The sequence below is a fragment of the Scyliorhinus torazame genome, chromosome 11, assembly GCF_047496885.1.
Source record: "Scyliorhinus torazame isolate Kashiwa2021f chromosome 11, sScyTor2.1, whole genome shotgun sequence".
Taxonomy (NCBI): Eukaryota; Metazoa; Chordata; class Chondrichthyes; order Carcharhiniformes; family Scyliorhinidae; genus Scyliorhinus; species Scyliorhinus torazame.
The window spans coordinates 206,497,229-206,514,848 of NC_092717.1; the positions used below are offsets into that span (position 1 = coordinate 206,497,229).

The following is a 17,620-nucleotide window of genomic DNA, read 5'->3' on the forward strand; positions in this document are numbered from 1 at the left end:
CAACTCCCACCCCTCGCCTCCCTGGCATGCACCCTCCCCAACCCCCCACCCCCTCTCCTCTCCGGCACCCACCCTCCCCAACCCCCCTCTCTCCTTCCCGGAACGCACCCTCTCCACCGCGCACCCTCTCCACCGCGCACCCTCTCCACCGCGCACCCTTTCCACCGCGCACCCTCTCCACCGCGCACCCTCTCCACCGCGCACCCTCTCCACCGCGCACCCTCTCCACCGCGCACCCTCTCCACCGCGCACCCTCTCCACCGCGCACCCGCTCCACCGCGCACCCGCTCCACCGCGCACCCGCTCCACCGCGCAACCGCTCCACCGCGCACCCTCTCCACCGCGCACCCTCTCCACCGCGCACCCTCTCCACCGCGCACCCTCTCCACCGCGCACCCTCTCCACCGCGCACCCTCTCCACCGCGCACCCGCTCCACCGCGCACCCGCTCCACCGCGCACCCTCTCCATCCCCTCCCCCCAGCTCCTCCCTCCAACCCTTCCCTCCCACCTCCCCCAGCCGCTCCCTCACCCCTCCCTCCCCCCCCCCCCCCAGCGCCTCCCACCTCCCCCAGCCGCTCCCTCACCCCTCCCTCCCCCCCCCAGCGCCTCCCACATCCACCAGCCGCTCCCTCCCCGTCCCCCGTGCATGACCCGTTGTCACATCGGCTGGACTTCGGCCCATACGGCCCGGAGAATTGGGGCGGCCCCGGGGCCCGTTGCATCTCGCCGGTCCTCCCTCGACATTCTCCGAGGCGCGCGGCCCGATTCACAACAACGGGATTTTTTTTTTGGCCGTAGAATATTGCGGGGCGCCCGGGCGGGATTTACACCGCCCCCCGGTGATTCTCCGACCTGCCAGGGGTAGCAGAATCCCGCCCCAGGTACTGTCAAGGAGCAAAGGGATTTGGATATCCAGGTACATAAGAACATAAGAACTAAGAGCAGGAGTAGGCCATCTGGCCCCTCGAGCCTATTCCGCCATTCAAATTAGATCATGGCTGATCTTTTGTGGACTCAGCTCCACTTTCCTCACAGACCGCATGGTTCGGTTGGAGCAGCAATTGGATGCACTTAGGAGCATGCAGGTGGCGGAAAGCGTCATAGATCGCAGTTCTATAAATGTGGTCACACCCAAGGTGCAGGTAGAGAAATGGGTGACCACCAGAAAGGGCAGGCAGTCAGTGCAGGAATCCCCTGTGGTTGTCCCCCTCGCAAACAGGTATACCCCTTTGGATACTGTTGGGGGGGATAGCCTATCAGGGGAAAACAGCAGCAGCCACAGCAGTGGCACCACGGCTGGCTCTGATGTTCAGAAGGGAGGGTCAAAGCGCAGAAGCGCAATAGTAACAGGGGATTCTATAGTCAGGGGCACAGATACGCGCTTCTGTGGACGTGAAAGAGACTCTAGGATAGTATATTGCCTCCCTGGTGCCAGGGTCCAGGATGTCTCCGAACGGGTAGAGGGCATCCTGAAGGTGGAGGGCAAACAGGCAAAGGTTGTTGTACATATTGGTACTAACGACAGGCAGGAAGGGGCATGAGGTCCTGCAGCAGGAGTTCAGGGAGCTAGGCAGAAAGTTAAAAGACAGGACCTCTAGGGTTGTAATCTCGGGATTACTCCCTGTGCCACGTGCCAGTGAGGCTAGAAATAGGAAGATAGAGCAGCTAAACACATGGCTAAACAGCTGGTGTAGGAGGGAGCTCTTCTGGGGCAGGTGTGACCTATATAAGAAGGACGGGTTGCATCTAAACTGGAGAGGCATAAATATCCTGGCCGCGAGGTTTGCTAGTGTCACACCGGAGGGTTTAAATTAGTATGGCAGGGGAGTGGGCACGGGAGCAATAGGTCAGAAGGTGAGTGCATTGAGGGAGAACTTGGGGAATAGGGACAGTGGGGCTCTGAGGCAGAGCAGACAGGGAGACGTTGCTGAACACAGCGGGGCTGGTGACCTGAAGTGCATATGTTTTAATGCAAGAAGTATTACGGGTAAGGCAGATGAGCCTCGAGCTTGGATTAGTACTTGGAATTATGATGTTGTTGCCATTACAGAGACCTGGTTGAGGGAAGGGCAGGATTAGCAGCTAAACGTTCCAGGATTTAGATGTTTCAGGCGGGATGGAGGGGGATGTAAAAGGGGTGGCGGAGTTGCGCTACTAGTTAGGGAGAATATCACAGCTGTACTGCGGGAGGACACCTCCGAGGGCAGTGAGGCTATATGGGTAGAGATCAGGAATAAGAAGGGTGCAGTCACAATGTTGGGGGTTTACTACAGGCCTCCCAACAGCCAGCGGGATATAGAGGAGCAGACAGGTAGACAGATTTTGGAAAAGAGTAAAAACAACAGGGTTGTGGTGATGGGAGACTTCAACTTCCCCAATATTGACTGGGACTCACTTAGTGCCAGGGGCTTAGATGGGGCGGAGTTAGCAAGGAGCATCCAGGAGGGCTTCTTAAAACAATATGTGGACAGTCATACTAGGGAAGGGGTGGTACTGGACCTGGTATTGGGGAATGAGCCCAGCCAGGTGGTAGATGTTTCAGTAGGGGAGCATTTCGGGAACAGTGACCACAATTCAGTAAGTTTTAAAGTGCTGGTGGACAAGGATAAGAGTGGTCCTCGGATGAATGTGCTAAATTGGGGGAAGGCTAATTATAACAATATTAGGCGGGAACTGAAGAACATAGATTGGGGGCGGATGTTTGAGGGCAAATCAACATCTGATATGTGGGAGGCTTTCAAGTGTCAGTTGAAAGGAATTCAGGACCGGCATGTTCCTGTGAGGAAGAAGGATAAATACGGCAATTTTCGGGAACCTTGGATAACGAGAGATATTGTAGGCCTCGCCAAAAAGAAAAAGGAGGCATTTGTCAGGGCTAAAAGGCTGGGAACAGACGAAGCCTGTGTGGAATATAAGGACAGTAGGAAGGAACTTAAGCAAGGAGTCAGGAGGGCTAGAAGGGGTTACGAAAAGTCATTGGCAAATAGGGTTAAGGAAAATCCCAAGGCTTTTTACACGTACATAAAAAGCAAGAGGGTAGCCAGGGATAGGGTTGGCCCACTGAAGGATAGGCAAGGGAATCTATGTGTGGAGCCAGAGGAAATGGGCGAGGTACTAAATGAATACTTTGCATCAGTATTCACCTAAGAGAAGAAATTGGTAGATGTTGAGTCTGGAGAAGGGTGTGTAGATAGCCTGGGTCACACTGAGATCCAAAAAGACGAGGTGTTGGGTGTCTTAAAAAATATTAAGGCAGATAAGTCCCCAGGACCTGATGAGATCTACCCCAGAATACTGAAGGAGGCTGGAGAGGAAATTGCTGAGGCCTTGACAGAAATCTTTGGATCCTCACTGTCTTCAGGTGATTTCCCGGAGGACTGGAGAATAGCCAATGTTGTTCCTCTGTTTAAGAAGGGTAGCAAGGATAATCCAGTGAACTTCAGGCCGGTGAGCCTTACTTCAGTGGTAGGGAAATTACTGGAGAGAATTCTTCGAGACAGGATCTACTCCCATTTGGAAGCAAATGGACATATTAGTGAGAGGCAGCATGGTTTTGTGAAGGGGAGGTCATGTCTCACTAACTTGATAGAGTTTTTCGAAGAGGTCACAAAAATGATTGATGCAGGTAGGGCAGTGGATGTTGTCTATATGGACTTCAGTAAGGCCTTTGACAAGGTCCTTCATGGTAGACTAGTACAAAAGGTTAAGTCACACGGGATCAGGGGTGAGCTGGCAAGGTGGATACAGAACTGGCTAGGTCATAGAAGGTAGAGAGTAGCAATGGAAGGATGCTTTTCTAATTGGAGGGCTGTGACCAGTGGTGTTCCACAGGGATCAGTGCTGGGACCTTTGCTGTTTGTGGTATATATAAATGATTTGGAGGAAAATGTAACTGGTCTGATTAGTAAATTTGCAGACGACACAAAGGTTGGTGGAATTGCGGGTAGTGATGAGGACTGTCAGAGGATACAGCAGGATTTAGATTGTTTGGAGACTTGGGCGGAGAGATGGCAGATGGAATTTAAACCGGACAAATGTGAGGTCATGCATTTTGGAAGGTCTAATGCAGGTAGGGAATGTACAGTGAATGGTAGAACCCTCAAGATTATTGAAAGTCAAAGAGATCTAGGAGTACAGGTCCACAGGTCACTGAAAGGGGCAACACAGGTGGAGAAGGTAGTCAAGAAGGCATACGGCATGCTTGCCTTCATTGGCCGGGGCATTGAGTATAAGAATTGGCAAGTCATGTTGCAGCTGTATAGAACCTTAGTTAGGCCACACTTGGAGTATAGTGTTCAATTCTGGTTGCCACACTACCAGAAGGATGTGGAGGCTTTAGAGAGGGTGCAGAAGAGATTTACCAGAATGTTGCCTGGTATGGAGGGCATTAGCTATGAGGAGCGGTTGAATAAACTCGGTTTGTTCTCACTGGAACGAAGGAGGTTGAGGGGCGACCTGATAGAGGTCTACAAAATTATGAGGGGCATAGACAGAGTGGATAGTCAGAGGCTTTTCCCCGGGGTAGAGGGGTCAATTACTAGGGGGCATAGGTTTAAGGTGAGAGGGGCAAGGTTTAGAGTAGATGTACGAGGCAAGTTTTTTACGCAGAGGGTAGTGGGTGCCTGGAACTCGCTACTGGAGGAGGTGGTGGAAGCAGGGACGATAGTGACATTTAAGGGGCATCTTGACAAATACATGAATAGGATGGGAATAGAGGGATACGGACCCAGGAAGTGTGGAAGATTGTAGTTTAGTCGGGCAGCATGGTCGGCACGGGCTTGGAGGGCCGAAGGGCCTGTTCCTGTGCTGTACATTTCTTTGTTCTATGTTGTTCTTTGATAATGCAGCTTTACAACTTTATTATCATATTTAATGTTTCATTCCACATCCTTAGCGTGGGCTAGTCACCCACCACCTTTGAACCACAATTAAAGGCAGAAACATTCACTCCCGCCACTACCAGCACACAGTAGCAACAGTGTGAACCATCTATAAGATGCACTGCAGGATCTTACCAAGGCTCCTTAGGCAGCACCTTCCAAGCCCATGACCAAGGACAAGGGCAGCAGATATATGGGAACACCACCACTTGGATGTCCCCCTCCAAATCATTCACCAACCTGACTTGGAAATATACCACTGATCCATCACTGTCACTGGGTTAAAATCCTGGAACTCCCTCCCTCACAGTACACTGGGTGTAGCTACACCACAAAGACTGCAGTAGTTCAAGAAGGCAGCTCACCACCACCTTCTCAAGGGCAATTATGGATGGGCACCAAATGCTGGCCTTGCCAGTGAAGCCCACATTCCCATAAAAATTAAGTTTTAAAAATTGTGCAGATTGAAGGTGGGCCTGTGTCAGGAAACCTATTTCACAGAATATTGTTGACTAGAAAATACATGCTGTGGAAGCTTTACCCCATACCTTCATCTGGATAGATGCAAGAATATAAAATTTCAAAGGGAGCAAAAGTTTAGATTGCCCAAGATAAAGGTACTGATAGCTTGGCAAGCTGATTTGCCATAGAAAAAGCACTGCGGAACGATTGTCTTTCATGCTTTTGTTTCATTCAAAAAAGCGCAATATTCTTTTTGCTTGCAGAGAACATCTAATGTGAGACATTATTCTGGGTTTTGCATGCATGGGCTGGTTGAGCATGGTCAGTACTCTGCTTATTGTGAACAGCTGAAAGACATGCTGTTTGATACAATCCACCAGTTACTGGGACATCTGGTGGTCTACGTATGCAGGCATTGAAATAGCACTGAAATTCATATATCACATTAATCATTTGTGTGGCAGGCAATACATCTTTTTGCCATCCTGTCCTTTGCAAGCAAAAAGAACATGTCCAGGCATTACAACATTCTTGAATTAATTAAGGGCATAGGCGAAAATAGTTCCCTGGTGCATTCTCCATGGCAACGCCTCAACGAATCCGAGTTGGCTTGCCAAACAATCTTTCATGCAGTGTAAATTGTTGCTCTATTTGAAATTTGGCATTCCTTTGTGTTATGGGCCAGGGTTTAGAGAACCCCAAAGTGTATCATGGAGTTCCCCTGACCCACAACTTTTAATAGATTGTGGTATGGGGAGCACACAGCCCACTCCACAGGTGTGGTAGAGCAGAAATGGAAAAGTAATTTTTTAAAGCAAAACAATGTTTATTCTATGAATTCAAGTTAACCTTTTTAAAACATACAGTGAACATCTTAGCAACCATTAATTCAAGTACAACCCCCAAAGAATACAACACTAAGTAATGCTTAATAACTTCCCAAACATCATCCAGAAGACAGAAGAAACACCTTTCAACAGAAGCACATTAGGTTAAAGTCATTACTGTTATTAGTTTTAAATCACCAGGATCGCTTTACAGTCTTTAGATTACAGAGAGAAACTCATACACCTTCTGGCTGTGACTGCAACTAGCCAGCTCTGAAAACGAAACTAAAACACACCCTGCAGCCTGCTCAAAAACGAGTAAAAAGCTGACAGACAGCCCAGCTCCACCCACTCTCTGACATCACTCCAGTAGTAAACACCCATTTCTTAAAGGTACATTTCTTAAACACCATATCTTAAAGTTACTCTCACATGACACTTTGTCTGTCCTGCTGCGTTCAAGATGAAAAGCTTCGACAAGATGTTTCGTTTTTCTTCAGCAGCACTCAAATTCTATACTTCCAAGTGACTATTTGTAGACCAGTGCTTTTCTCAGAATTAAACACACACCTGACTCAAATCTATTTTCCACCTTCAGTAAAGATTAATCGGGCTTGGACTGGGTACAGTACATCAGATTGATACAAGAGCTAAAATTATAAAGATCTGGTTGTCAGTTACATAAGAACATAAGAACTAGGAGCAGGAGTAGGCCATCTGGCCCCTCGAGCCTGCTCCGCCATTCAATGAGATCATGGCTGATCTTTTGTGGACTCAGCTCCACTTTCCGGCCCGAACACCATAACCCTTAATCCCTTTATTCTTCAAAAAACTATCTATCTTTATCTTAAAAACATTTAATGAAGGAGCCTCTACTGCTTCACTGGGCAAGGAATTCCATAGATTCACAACCCTTTGGGTGAAGTTCCTCCTAAACTCAGTCCTAAATCTACTTCCCCTTATTTTGAGGCTATGCTCCCTAGTTCTGCTATCACCCGCCAGTAGAAACAACCTGCCTGCATCTATCCTATCTATTACCTTCATAATCTTATATGTTTCTATAAGATCCCCCCTCATCCTTCTAAATTCCAACGAGTACAGTCCCAGTCTACTCAACCTCTCCTCATAAACCAACCCCGTCAGCTCTGGGATTAACCTAGTGAATCTCCTCTGCACACCCTCCAGTGCCAGTACGTCCTTTCTCAAGTAAGGAGACCAAAACTGAACACAATACTCCAGGTGTGGCCTCACTAACACCTTATATAATTGCAGCAGAACCACCCTAGTTTTAAACTCCATCCCTCTAGCAATGAAGGACAAAATTCCATTTGCCTTCTTAATCACCTGTTGCACCTGTAAACCAACCTTTTGCAACTCATGCACTAGCACACCCAGATCTCTCTGCACAGCAGTATGTTTTCATATTTTATAATTTAAATAATAATCCCTTTTGCTGTTATTCCTACCAAAATGGATAACCTCACATTTGTCAACATTGTATTCCATCTGCCAGACCCTAGCCCATTCTCTTAGCCTATCCAAATCCCTCTGCAGACTTCCAGTATCCTCTGCACTTTTTGCTTTACCACTTATCTTAGTGTTGTCTGCACACTTGGACACATTGCCCTTGGTCCCCAACTCCAAATCATCTATGTAAATTGTGAACAGTTGTGGGCCCAACACTGCTCCCTGAGGGACACCACTAGTTACTGATTGCCAACCAGAGAAACACCCATTAATCCCCACTCTTTGCTTTCTATTAATTAACCAATTCTCTATCAATGCTACTACTTTCCCCTTAATGCCATGCATCTTTATCTTATGCAACAACCTTTTGTGTGGCACCTTGTGAAAGGCTTTCTGGAAATCCAGATATACCACATCCATTGGCTCCCCGTTATCTACCACACTGGTAATACCCTCAAAAATTCCACTAAATTTGGAAGCAAATGGACGTATTAGTGAGAGGCAGCACGGTTTTGTGAAGGGGAGGTCGTGTCTCACTAACTTGATAGAGTTTTTCGAGGAGGTCACTAAGATGATTGATGCAGGTAGGGCAGTAGATGTTGTCTATATGGACTTCAGTAAGGCCTTTGACAAGGTCCCTCATGGTAGACTAGTACAAAAGGTGAAGTCACACGGGATCAGGGGTGAACTGGCAAGGTGGATACAGAACTGGCTAGGCCATAGAAGGCAGAGGGTAGCAATGGAGGGATGCTTTTCTAATTGGAGGGCTGTGACCAGTGGTGTTCCACAGGGATCAGTGCTGGGACCTTTGCTCTTTGTAGTATATATAAATGATTTGGAGGAAAATGTAACTGGTCTGATTAGTAAGTTTGCAGACGACACAAAGGTTGGTGGAATTGCGGATAGCGATGAGGACTGTCTGAGGATACAGCAGGATTTAGATTGTCTGGAGACTTGGGCGGAGAGATGGCAGATGGAGTTTAATCCGGACAAATGTGAGGTAATGCATTTTGGAAGGGCTAATGCAGGTAGGGAATATACAGTGAATGGTAGAACCCTCAAGAGTATTGAAAGTCAAAGAGATCTAGGAGTACAGGTCCACAGGTCATTGAAAGGGGCAACACAGGTGGAGAAGGTAGTCAAGAAGGCATACGGCATGCTTGCCTTCATTGGCCGGGGCATTGAGTATAAGAATTGGCAAGTCATGTTGCAGCTGTCTCGAACCTTAGTTAGGCCACACTTGGAGTATAGTGTTCAATTCTGGTCGCCACACTACCAGAAGGATGTGGAGGCTTTAGAGAGGGTGCAGAAGAGATTTACCAGAATGTTGCCTGGTATGGAGGGCATAAGCTATGAGGAGCGATTGAATAAACTCGGTTTGTTCTCACTGGAACGAAGGAGGTTGAGGGGCGACCTGATAGAGGTATACAAAATTATGAGGGGCATAGACCGAGTGGATAGTCAGAGGCTTTTCCCCAGGGTAGAGGGGTCAATTACTAGGGGGCATAGGTTTAAGGTGAGAGGGGCAAGGTTTAGAGTAGATGTACGAGGCAAGTTTTTTACGCAGAGGGTAGTGGGTGCCTGGAACTCACTACCGGAGGAGGTAGTGGAAGCAGGGATGATAGGGACATTTAAGGGGCATCTTGACAAATATATGAATAGGATGGGAATAGAAGGATACGGACCCAGGAAGTGTAGAAGATTGTAGTTTAGTCAGGCAGTATGGTCGGCACGGGCTTGGAGGGCCGAAGGGCCTGTTCCTGTGCTGTATATTTCTTTGTTCTTTGTTCTTTGTAAATTTTAGGCACGACCTGCCCTTTATGAACCCATGGTGCGTCTGCCCAATGGGACAATTTCCAACCAGATGCCTCGCTATTTCTTCCTTGATGATAGATTCTAGCATCTTCCCTACTACCGAAGTTCAGCTCACTGGCCTATAATTCCCCGCTTTCTGCCTACCTCCTTTTTTAAACAGTGGTGTCACGTTTTCTAATTTCCAATCCGCCGGGACCACCCCAGAGTCTAGTGAATTTTGGTAAATTATCACTAGTGCATTTGCAATTTCCCTAGCCATCTCTTTTAGCACTCTGGGATGCATTCCATCAGGTCCAGGAGACTTGTCTACCTTTAGCCCCATTAGCTTGCTCATCACTACCTCCTTGGTGATGACAATCCTCTCAAGGTCCTCACCCGTCATAGCCTCATTTCCATCAGTCTATCCAGTTACATCCAGAACAATAGATGGCAGCAGTGAGTTGCAAAAATGTCATTCAGTTGAGAGACTTAGTAAGGTCCTAAAATTGAAAAAAAGCCATTATTGAATAATTGATTGTTTGGCACTGTATCCAATTTTTAATAGTTTCATAAAGAAATTGCTCCTTTGATTGTATTGGACAGATGTTGAGAATAATTAGACAGGAAGGGATATAAATACTTAATTAAGGCAACTGTGATTTTTTTAACGATCTACCTTCATCCAGTGAGAGACAAATTCCCTGCTTTCTGCCCATAGTGCCCCCACTAGGGGAGAGCCACACCAACTATGCTGCTCTCAATTATGCTTTTGGTGATTTGTCAAGAGGTGACTCAATAACAGGCTCAGCACCAAAATCTTATCCACCATGGTCCTATTCCACCCAATTCCTCGCCTCCAAATAAAATGCCCACGGTCTGTTATGTTTGTTCTCACAAGGCAGCTGGTATCAGAAAGCTAAAGAGGGGAATCAATCCAACACACTCCAATTCCATGGCTTTCCACAATCTTGCAGAAAGTGACATATATGAAAAACGTCTCTTCCTATCTTGCAGTTTATATTTGAATGATACATGCACCATTTCTTCAAAAACCAATGGGCATTCTTTTCATGAGAATGTTTTTGACAAACCAGCATGACATAAATCAAGCTTAACTGAGTTCCCCAGTAATGTGGCTGATACCATCACAGTGTAAGTAATAAATAGCTCTAATTGCTTTCCTTCAACCCTTCTAAAAAGAGTTGATTTCTAAACGTGTTCACTTGAAGCCAACTCCTTTTAATAATAACTTATTATCCAATTGCATATGAGGAAGGCGTATTTGGCTTACTGGCATGCTTTCTTATATTTGGCTAAAGAGTCTTATAATATTGTTGTACATAGTTTCTAAACATTGACGTTCTATTTTTAATTTGCCTTGAACTAGAAAAGACCAGGCGGAATTCTGGGTGAAGCAATGCATTTTGACTTTGGCAACCTTACAGACAGTCCTTTGGTCTCCAGTATTGTGCAGTAAGTAAAGTGTAATTTAATAAGAATGCAGTCAACTGCTGTGATGCTGAGGAAATTATTATAAACATGCAAAAATGACATAGGTAAAGGCCCACAATAAGGGGAAATAATAATAATCTTTATTAGTGTCACAAGTAGGCTTACATTAACACTGCAATGAAGCTACTGTGAAAAGCCCCTAGTCACCACACTCCGACGCCTATTCGGGTACACAGAGGGAGAATTCAGAATGTCCAATTCACCTAACAGCACGTCTATCGGGACTTGTGGGAGGAAACCAAAGCACCCGGAAGAAACCCACGCAGACAAGGGGAGAACGTGCAAACTCCGCACAGACAGTGACCCAAGCCAGGAATCGAATCTGGGTCCCTGCCGCTGGGAAGCAATAGTACTAACCACTGTGCTACCAAAAGAAATCTGGAACATTGCTTTCCAAAGCCCCCCTCCACCCCGAGGCAGAGGTCATGGTTACCATATATACTTGGATGATCTTTAATTCATGATTAATCATGTGTTTTTGCAGTTGGTATCTGGCTGTGCCTTCTGGTGAAGTTGATGGAAAAATGCACCCATTACTCCAAATGATTGCACACATATTTCTCGTATAACCATATGCTCACTTCTATCCAGTCTCTTGGAATTTCCCAGTTTAGAGGTTATTAGACGGGCTATTTAGCACAGGGCTAAATCGCTGGCTTTGAAAGCAGACCAAGGCAGGCCAGCAGCATGGTTCGATTCCCGTAACAGTCTCCCCGAACAGGCACCGGAAGGTGGTGACTAGGGGCTTTTCACAGTAACTTCATTTGAAGCCTACTTGTGACAATAAGCGATTTTCATTTCATTTCATTATTATTGTTGTGGGTCTACAGATAGTATTCTGGTATAGGGTACAAGCAAACGTTTGTCATCGGTTTGGCAGTTCTTCTCTTGCCTCAAACGCTTGACCTATTTATAGACTACTTGCACCAACCTACATGTATGTTGTGCATAGGTCCACTTATTGTACCTGCTCCTACTTTCCCAGGACATCTAGTCTGAGGAAGGTCATAATTCACCTCCCCTTACACTCTGTGGACTATTAATCAGTTCCTTCTTACTAATGCAGTCACAAAAAACACTTGTTTATCATTCCAGCTGGTGACTTTTTCCCATTCAGATTCTTCATTTCATTTCTATCTGTTTTCAATAAACCTACAGTCCATCCTCCACAAAGAATGTTAATTTCCAGCTAGTTTTCCATAAATCTGTAGTCCCTCCATTCTCCACAATAAACATTCTCTTGACCAATAGTTACAAACAAAGGATGTGCATTGCTCTAATCTCCCGGCCTCTTTTATAAAAAAAAAAATCATTTAAACAAAGAGAGAAAGAGCTTGCATTTATATACAGCCCTTCAATACCAGGATAACATTCTTTTCTTCGAAGAGCAAGACCTTTAACATCCAGTTGAGAGGATAGGCAGATTGAGATTTGGGTTAGGTTTGTTTAAAGCACTTGGGCGAATGGGATCAAAGGTTATGGGGAGGAAGCAGGATTAGACTATTGAGTTGGATGATCAGCCATGATCTTGATAAATGGTGGAGCAGGCTAGAAGCACCAAAAGGTCTCCTCCTGCTCCTATCTTCTATATAATTCTCATATCACAGTAGAGACATTTGACAGTGCAACAGTCCTTCAGTACTACACTTAAGTTCCAGCCTTGTTTAGATGTTCAATTTCCAGTTATTGAACTCTGACCCAGACCTTTGCAATTACACTGAATGTGAATATTTGTATCTAATTGTTCACTTTAATGTGCTATCCATTCGTCTAATTGTACTTTCCAGCAGTGGAAGATAGACTCAACTACAATGGTCTGGATGAAAACACTGTGTGTCCTAATATTAGGATTGGACAAGATGATTTGCCAGGCAAGTTTTCAAACTTTAAAAATTTGACTCCGAAATACTCGCAATAACATTTACAGCAGAGCACGTAAATTGTCCCTAAGGATGAACGTTTGCATCAATTCAAGCTGTGAATTCTGACAAAGATTCAGAGTATAAAAAAATGGAAAGCGTTCAAATTCCCTTGAGAGCCTGATTACAAAGAAATGCATAAAAGTGAAATCATCAGCCACTGTGCGGGCACTCACTCCACTGCTCGGGTTGCTAGGGCCTGCACCTGCATTTTCCTTTCTCTCCTTGTCTCATTTGGATTCGCCAATATGGCTGGATGTCCTGCCACAAATCTTACAACGAGGCTGTTTCGAGCTTCGCTGCCAAAAATTATGGCAACACGGCTGCCTCAGAGCAATGTCCTGGCCATTGTGCTATATTGAGGAATAAGGAATAATCATTGCAAACACACAGTTGCTTGATTTGGAGTCTCATAATTTGTAGGCTTTTTTAATCATTTAGATTTCCTGTGTGAATCAAAAGCTTTTTAAAAAGTTGCGAATCAACGAACTTGGCAGTGAATGTCGATTGCTGATAATTCTGTAACCACCAGCTCACAAAGCTTTCATTTAAACTCTGTTGCATCTATTAATGTTCTGGTTACTCTTTTGTTGTGATGCCAAACATTACTCAGATATGTTCGACAACCCATTTAGTAAAATTGGCAGGGTGATATTGCAGACGCACAACTTAATTATTGAAAACCCATCTGTTCCTCTTTTTGCTTCCCTACACTCTCAGGATTTGATCTCATTACGCAATTCCAATTGGATAGCATTCCGCTGCGGGGTGTGAGGAGAGTGGAAGGTTCAACGCCACTTCAGATTGCCTTCAGACTTGATAGAGAGGCAAATGTCGAAATTCCAACAAGGTAGGAAAGAATAGACAAAATCTAGGAGCGTTTGTAAGTCTTGAACTTCTTTTGACTAGTTCTGATTTATATAGTGTCATAATATGCAGCCATGCACATCATGAGGTAAAAAACAGGCAGTGACAGATACCCAGGTGAGCCAATCAACATCCAGGACAGAACACAACCAATCACCAGACAGAACACCAGAGGGGGACTTCCAACTATAAAAAACACGAGGCATCAGCACTCCACCCCTTCCACTGGTGACAACTGTAGTGACAGTCAGGGTGTATATATCAGTCAGCACCTTCTACACGTGGATCAGAGCTAGCCTGGTCTAGTAAGTTAGAGTTAGTACACTTAGATTAGTAGAGTGTCACCCACAGCCAGCTGTGTGCATTGTTACAGAAGTTCAATAAATCGTATTGAACCAACACCTACGTTTGGTGTCTGCTTTACCGTTCATCTGCATCCTGTTGCAGTCCATGTTACCCGAAGGTGAATAACACGACATGCTACCAGGAGTCTACTTCATCTCAGTAATTTACCTTGAATAATTCAGTGACGACCAGCAAGTGCCTTCCAGCGGCATGGAGAAGATCCAGGCCCCTCCACAGCTCCGGATCTCCGGCAATCTCGGCGCCAACTGGCAGGTCTTCAAGCAGAAATTCAGTCTATACATTGAGGCCTCGGGCCTCAAGGATGCGTCCGATGCCAGAAAAATCGGCTGCACCTATCGACTGCGGGGGACCAGGCCATCCAAGTCTTCAATTCGCTCACTTTTGCCGACGGCGAGGACAAGATCAAATACCAGACTGTTTTAGCCAAATTCGACAGTCACTGTGAAGTCGAAACGAATGAGAGCTTTGAGCGCCATGTCTTCCAGCAACGCCTTCAGGGTAAGGATGAGCCTTTCCAATCCTTTCTTCCTCATCTCCGCATATTAGCGCAATCCTGCAACTACGGTGACACCGCTGATTCCCTCATCAGGGATCAGATCGTGTTTGGGGTCCACTCCGATGCCCTGTGGGAGCAGCTCCTAAAAATAAAAAATATGACCCTGCCAGTAGCCACTGAGACGTGTAAAGTGCATGAACAGGCAAAAACTCGCTACTCCCATCTTAAATCAGCAGAACAGGACCAACTTGCCTCCCACGAGGCAGAGTGTGTACAGGCCATTGCCCGAATGCGGCGCCTTAGCATCGAGGAAGGTGGCCATTTTGCGTGCTTTTCCCGGGGGTCCCACGCATGCGCACCACGGACGGGAGAACGAAGCGGCCAAAGAGCACACTGCGCAGGTGCGAGCGGCGGCTGACCGCATGCGCATGTGCGACGATGCACGGAGCATTACGACGTTAACGTAATGATGTGCCCAAACTGCGGCACCGCCCGCATAAAGCGTTAATGCCCTGCATGAGGCAGGCGATGTTTAAATTGTGGGAAGCCTGGCCATTATGCAGCCTTGTGCAGGTCTGCACCTCCGATCATGGGCCAGCGATCCCAGTTCCAATGCAAACAAGTTCGAAGTGTGCAGCAAGAGCTGCTGGATTCGGAACCTGGTAACATCACGGATCCAGAGGATGACTGCCTGGGGTCCCCATATCGTGTGGGCATCATTACGACGTATGACAAGGCCTCCTCAAATTCAGCAACACGCCTACCCATCCTTAACGTGGATCTGCGGACGAATGGCGTGCTGTCGTACAAGTCAACCAATGCAGCATCCGGTTCAAGCTGGACACTGGTGCTTCAGCTAATCTCATATCTGCTCGCATCCAAAGGAAGCCAAAGATTCTTCCACCGGCCTGGCAGCTGCTTGATTATAATGGCAATGCCATTACTGCGTTAGGGTCTTGTCACCTGCATGTCTCCAACAAGGCCATCAAAGTAATTCTGCGATTCTAAATCGCCAAGCCTGACAAGGCTTCCCTGCTTGGTGCCCATGCATGCAAGCTACTCAATCTCGTGCAGCGAGTCCATGCCATGTCCTCTGCCAATATGAATCTTCAGGCTGACATTGACAAAATCCTGTCACAATACCCGGATGTGTTCAGTGGGATGGGCACACTGCCGTACCGCTACAAAATCTTACTCAGGCCTGATACCACACCTGTGATCCATGCACCACGCCGGGTGCCGGCTCCTCTGAAGGAACGTTTAAAGGCGCAGCTGCAGGAGCTCCAAGACCAGGGTATAATCTCTAAAGTGATGGAACCGACTGACTGGGTCAGCTCGATGGTCGGTGTGAAGAAACCCTCTGGAGAACTGCGCATATGTATAGATCCCAAGGATCTTAACCGAAACATAATGCGGGAACACTACCCAATCCCGAAGCGGGAGGAGCTAACCAGTGAGATGGCACATGCCAAATTCTTCACGAAGCTAGATGCATCGCATGGCTTCTGGCAGATACAACTGGACGAGTCCAGCAGAAAGTTCTGCACGTTTAATACACCTTTCGGAAGGTACTGTTACAACCGCATGCCGTTTGGTATTGTTTCAGCCTCTGAAATCTTTCACAGGATCATGGAACAGATGCTGGAGGGCATTGAGGGTGTGCGGGTTTATGTTGATGACGTTATTATATGGTCCACGACCCCAGAAATTGGACTTTTAAATATTTCCTTTGTACATATTGTTCTGTATCTGCACCTTAGACACTTTATATTTACGTATGCATTCACTCGCCATTTGCTGTAAATAGTTATATCTGTAAATATGTTGTATATGCTCTAAGCAGCCAACAAATTGTTTTTTAAAAGGGGGATGTCATAATATGCACCCATGCACATCATGAGGTAAAAACAGGCAGTGACAGACACCTAGGTTAGCCAATCAACATACAGGACAGAACACAACCAATCACCAGGCAGAACACCAGAAGGGGGCTTCCAATTATAAAACACACGAGGCATCAGCACTCCACCTCTTTCCACTGGTGACCACTGTAGTGACAGTCAGGGTGTATATATCAGTCAGCACCTTCTACACGTGGATCAGAGCTAGCCTGGTCTAGTAAGTGTTAATGTGTTAACTTGGAATAATAAAAATATCCACCACTGTGTTTAATGTAGAATGGTCTTTTTTCCCAGTGCTCACAATCATGTCCATACTGGAGATTGCTATTTGGAAATATTTCACTTGCCAGGTTGAGTTATTTTTGTGAGGGCCACGAAGAATCCAGCACGAGTTTTAAGGATACAAAGTAATAACATTTATTTACAATAACATCTATATAACAACAGCAGCAACTTCCCTTGCTGCACACTCCTTCCTGCTGTTTCCAAACTGGCCAGCTTTATTTATACTTGGAGTTTACTAATGGTTTCTCCGCCCCCCTCATTGGGGAAGCTCATACTCCCACAGGATTGTGGGATTGTCATTAGTCCCCAGCCAATGGTAAGCAGGCAGGTTATAACATCCCTCCCCCAAAGTCCAAGGAATCGACCGAAGACCCTGGCGAAGGAGGGCGTCGGACTCGTTTTGCCACAGGCCGGACATCATTTGCACGCGGCGCTGGATCAGGCGGCATGTAATGAGACGGAGACCGGCGCTTCTGTGATGAACGGCGCAACGGTTGTACATCCACGGCCCGTGGACCCGAGGATTCCCCCTCTGATGCACCCTGTGTCTCCATCTCGGAGTCAGAGTCTGCTGCCTCCGTCATGTCAGCGCCTCTATCTCCATTCGGTTCTGTAACGACCTGCGCAGGCTTCGAGTGAGGCACCAGTGGAAGATTGTGAGGACTACCTTCCCTTGTCTCTGGTCTCTGCGGCTGTAGGAATGAGCTCCGGCGGCAGGGAATCTTTTGAGGGGATAGTCTTCTGGACCGAACGTGGTCTACATGTTTGCGCTGGAGACGACCCTGGGCTTGCACCTGGTAAGATATAGGGCCCGTTTGGCGAAAGATTACACCAGGAACCCAC

General features: G+C 46.7%; 1 protein-coding gene across 1 annotated transcript in view; it reads left to right on the forward strand.

Moving 5' to 3' along the window:
• Positions 1–13,585: 13,585 nt before the first annotated feature.
• Positions 13,586–17,620, forward strand: part of LOC140385768 (uncharacterized) — a 205,104-nt gene continuing 201,069 nt past the window's right edge. The window contains exon 1 of the mRNA XM_072468263.1: positions 13,586–13,712. The gene's annotated coding sequence lies outside the window, so the exon portion shown is untranslated. The remainder of the gene's footprint in view (positions 13,713–17,620) is intronic.